Source organism: Cavia porcellus, unplaced genomic scaffold (genome assembly GCF_034190915.1).
Source record: "Cavia porcellus strain 051 isolate PalLab524CR breed Dunkin Hartley unplaced genomic scaffold, mCavPor4.1 scaffold_38, whole genome shotgun sequence".
NCBI lineage: Eukaryota > Metazoa > Chordata > Mammalia > Rodentia > Caviidae > Cavia > Cavia porcellus.
In genome coordinates, this window is record NW_026947521.1 from 7,634,742 (window position 1) to 7,639,851 (window position 5,110).

A 5,110-nucleotide genomic window follows, 5' to 3' on the forward strand; every position below is an offset into this window, starting at 1 on the left:
CTACACTGCCTGTTTCTTTTTTCTTTCTTTTTTTAGTGTATCAAGGCCACCTATATTAGAGATTATAGCCAACCTTCTCTGCCTCACTTCTGTTGTCTATTTTTCTGCCATTAGTTGTCTGCTTTTCTCCTCCATTCCACTTTCTGCTCCATTCATTGAGGCCTCTCTGCCACTGTTCCTGAAATCCTGGTACTTTTTTCTCTCTCTAGAATGTCCTTCAGTATTCTCTGTAGGGTTGGATTGGTGGTCATGAATTCCCCCACTTCCTCTTTGTCTTAGAAGCATCTTGTTTTTCCATTCATTTCTAGAGAGTTTTTCAGGGTACATCAATCTGAGCTGGAAGTTATTTTCTTTCAGGGTTTGGAATACTTTGATCCAAGCTCTTCTTGATTTGATGGTCTATGTCAAGAAGTCTGCTGTGATATTGATGGGTTTTCCTTTTTAGGAGATCTGTTTCTTTTTTATGATATCTTTTAATATTCTGTTCGTATATTGGATTTCTCAGATCTTGATTATTACATGTCTGGGTGTGTAGCTCTATTTTGATTGAAGTGGCTGGAGTTCTATATGCGTCATACATCTGAATATCATTTCCTTTTCCTATGCTTGGAAAGTTTTCCTTAATTATTTCTCTGAATACCTTTTGTAGTTCCTTTGTTTCTACTCCTGCTTCTTCCTTCATATTCTTTATTCTTAAGTTATAGATCCTCTTGTCATCTTCTATCCTTTGTATTGTTACTGCCCATTTCCTTGTTATTTTTAAGAGATTTTTCCTATCATGATAACACATGGCAAACCTGTCTTTAAGTTTTGATAGTCTATCCTTAGTTTCTTTCAAGCAGTTTTGCCAGCTTTCAATGGAGCTTTTGTATTAGCTGGTAATCTCTTTGAACCTGCTTCATGTATTCTAGGTTTTCTTGGTATTCTTCATCGAACGTTTCTCTCCTTTTTTTGTGTTCCTCCATTCTTCTGTTTGTGTCTTCTTGAGAGGTAGTTAGCATTTATTTTATTAATCTACTTATATCTTGCTTTAATTGATTAAATATTTCACTTTTGAGCTCATCTATGAGGTCCTGAGGATATCTCTTTATGTCCACTGATACGATGTGTGATATTGCATGTTTGCTGCCCTCAGTATCTTTTGTATTTACCTCTGCTGGAACAATATTTTCAGGGCTGAGGGCTGGGGGCTTTTTCATGTTTCTTTCTCTTGTCATAATTTTGGTTTCTTCCAAACAGGTGCATAGAGGAGGTCCCAGCCCCTTTCCTTGTTGGTTATGGTTCTTCTAAAGCACTCTGACAGGGTTTTCTTCACTATCCAGTTTGCTGATGGTCACTGAGGTGCAAGCAGGGGCAACCTATGCTGGCCCTTCTCCTCTGGGTCAGTCAACCTGTGGGTCACTCACTGCGTTAGTTTGTGCCACAAAATGGAATTGGTTTGGGATGGCTTATTGGGTCCCCGTCAGAGGTGTGACCCAGGCCAAGCATATTCCACCAATCTGGTCAGGAAAGGGAACAACTGACTGAAGTCACTGCTGTTCCTTATTCCTGCCTGTCCTGCCTGATTCCAACATGTCGTCCAGTTGGTCACCCCTTTCCCTTGGGAGGGTCTTATCCCAGCACTCACTGCAGGTAATGCAGGTCTCTTGCTGGCTCCATTCTCTGTTGGTCTCACCAGACCTCCCACTTCAGTACGAGCATAGTTCCAGCGAGTTACAGTGGCAGGAGTTCAGTTAGTTTGGTTGAAGCGGTGGGCATTTGGGCGGCTCAGCAAGTCAGGGCCACGTGAGTTTGGGCACTCCGGTGAGGGTACTGTGGCCGTAATTCTTAGCTGATACAATGGTAGCCCTGGGACTGCATATTTTACCAGGTAATTCCCCTTTAGTTTCTTTCTGGGTCGAGAGGATCCATCTCCCTCTGTCCGGACCTCTGCAAGATGCTTTATTCCAGCATCTGAGTTGTTTGTCTCAGGGAACCTCTGTATTCTGCTGCTTATCTACCTGCCATCTTGGGGAAGGAGCCCAGAGTTTTTCTTAGTGAAGACAGCATGGGGACTGTTCAGTAGCACTGATGCCCACATAGGTTTACATTTTCCCAATATTTCATCATTGTAAGTGTGAAATCCTAGATTTACTAGTTAAGATATCCTGAGACTTGCCCCAATATCACAAAGAAAATATTTTGCAGAGAATTTGCACTTTTGCAACTTTAATTTTCTGATTTTACTTGGCTTTTAAAATAATTGTAATCAGAAAATATTTCTAGATTCTTTTGTTCTTTAACTCACAGTTTGATCCACAACATTTGAGCACAAAACAGACTAACACCTACTTTTTTATGTCACTCAGGTTTTTTATTCTGTACTTAATGTGTGTTTAGTATGAGGTCATCAGTCCATCTCTTTGTGGTTCCCAGAACACAGAACTTACAGCAGTTGTAAATCTTCACAAATGAAAGCTGGTGGTGCTTTTTACAAGAATTTTCGCCTTTCTAAACAATACTTTGGGCTGCTGTGGGCCCTTGCAAGTCCTTTATGTCACAGGTCATGTCACATGGACTAATTTTGCTTCTGTCATGAGACAAATAGCATGAGTACCACAGCTTCCAGAAAGCAATTTAAAAAAGAGGCTCGGAAGGACCAGTTGGTGAGTGCTATCAGCAAAGAAATCAGCAGATGATGTGAGAGGAGTGTTTGTCTCTGCTCCTTAGATGAGGCATTTACACATAGCAATACATTCTTTCCTCATTTTCCCACAGAAAGAGCATGGATTGTTTGAAATTATTATTTCTTCTTTCAGCCTGGCTTTGCTGAAGAAGACATTTAGGTACTGGTAAAGGTGATATTTCAACAGGTTCACTTTGATCTCCTAGATGGACAGCGTCTGACTCATGATCTCTTCTGGATGTGAGATTCAACCAGCAGGCTCTTTGTAAAGAATCACAATAGGTCCTTCTATCATTCACCAGGAAGTGACTGGTTATCTACAGTGTGCCTAACATGTCAGTAGTAACCTTGCATTAAGTGCATTTAGAATTTTTAGAGAAAGTGAATGTTTCCATATAAAAAAGCTTTATAATAAACAATGTTCCTCTATGTAGATGCTCAACCTTGCTTCCACTGGTTGCTTATTTTTATACTCTCCACGTCCTGAACTTTGACCAAACACGCTATGGAGAATTACAGAAAATGATATCAAGCAATTCAGACTATTTCATTATAATGATTAAGAGCCTTGAATTTTTAAATTAATAAATATTAATTTCATTTGATTTTTAAGATATTGAGAGCTTAGGATGTCTAACTAAATTATATGTGAAATAGGGGAAGAGAGGGACTTGCTTCATATTATACGGTTGGAAAATGAACGTGATAATGAAGGAGAGTAGCTTTCCTTAGGGACAGAAGGCAGCTGGAGTTTCATTTTGTGTATGGATGATGTGGAATCGTGCTTAGGAGACTGAAACTCAGTACAAGACATAGATTCATATCTTGGGCCTTCTATTTAATATCCTAATGGTGAACATAATTGACAGATGTCTCCTATTCTCTATTTTTTCATATGGAAAATGAATATCAGAACACAACCTATTGGGTTCTTATGAGTATTAAATGCATGTAAAATATTTATTAAATTCCAAGTATACTCTTACTAAATATTAAAATATAACAATGTGTCTAATTAAAATGACTTTATAGATTAACCTTGCAATAAAATTACCATGATTGCAACTATCTTTTTGTTATATAAATGTCTCCAAAATTTATGCAGTCTATTGAAGATGTATTTTGTTCAGCACTATTCCAGGTGAAAGGAATTTCTCTGTTTATTGTGGATTCACACTGACCTCATGGAAAATCAGAAGAATGTTACAGAATTTATTTTTCTGGCGCTATGGGAAAATCAGAACATAGAACTGCTGTTCTTTTTCCTGTTCTTGCTTTGTTACTTGGAAGTCCTCACAGGAAATATCACTATTTTACTCACCATCGCATGCAGCCATCTAATCGAGCAACCCATGTACTATTTTCTGTGCCATCTTTCCCTCATGGACCTCTGCTACACCTCCAGTGTGGTTCCCAGGCTCATCAGGGACTTGGCTGCTGCAAGAAAAAGCATCTCCTACAACCACTGTATGACCCAGCTCTTCGCTGCCCACCTATTGGCAGGTGTGGAAATATTCATCTTGGTGTGCATGGCTCTTGACCGCTACGTTGCCATCGTCAAACCACTGCACTACATGGTCATCATGAACCAGAAGAGTGCAGCATGATGATCGCCATGGCCTGGGGCCTTGGGTTTTGGCACTCAATCATGCTGCTTCTCATGGTATTCAGTCTGCCCTTCTGTGGTCCTAACCACAGTAATACCTATGAGACTTGAAACTTGCTTGCAAAGACATTCGTGTTGTTAGTATCTTACTGATTGCTAATTCAGGCATGCTGGGGCTTCTTATTTTGTATCATCTTAGGACAAGGTCATCTGCCAGGTGCCCCAAAGCTCTGCCCACCTGTAGCTCTCACTTAATAGTTATAGTTTTATTTTTTGTGCCCTGTGCTTGTACTTACATGCTACCTTCAGGGAACCAGAACAAGGACAAGGAGATCTCCGTATTTTACACTGTGATTGCACCCATGCTGAATCCCCTCATCTATGTGCTGAGAAATATGGAGATGAAAAACGCTATGCACAAGGTATGGTCTCAAATGTCACACTCAAAATTAAGTTAGATAAGGGAACATTCATCATGCTTTTATTCCTGTGGGAGACTATGGGAACAATCTAAGCTTTCTGGCATAACTGACCTCTCACATGACTGCTGCTGAAATTGCAAACTGTACTTTTAAATAGCTCAGATAACTCCACATGCGACTGGGCCAGTTTGAAGAATGTGAAAAATGGCCTTCGAAAGCACCCTTTGTTTCATATGAGTCTCTTTTCCTCCAATAAAAGAATTCACATGAAATCTTCTTCTGTTTGAGACACAATCCAGGCTTTTCATTTGTTAATCTTTCAAATCTGGTCATGTCTAAATTGTTCATCTCAGAATTCATCATATTGCAATTATGTCATTTCAATAATTAGAGTTCATGTCAGGAATAACTTGTCAT

At 39.5% G+C, this 5,110-nt stretch overlaps 1 pseudogene; it reads left to right on the top strand.

Annotated features, from left to right (window-relative positions):
• The first annotated feature begins 3,849 nt into the window (after positions 1-3,849).
• LOC100727639 (olfactory receptor 4P4-like) lies at positions 3,850-4,729 on the top strand (annotated as a pseudogene).
• The last annotated feature ends 381 nt before the right edge of the window (positions 4,730-5,110 follow it).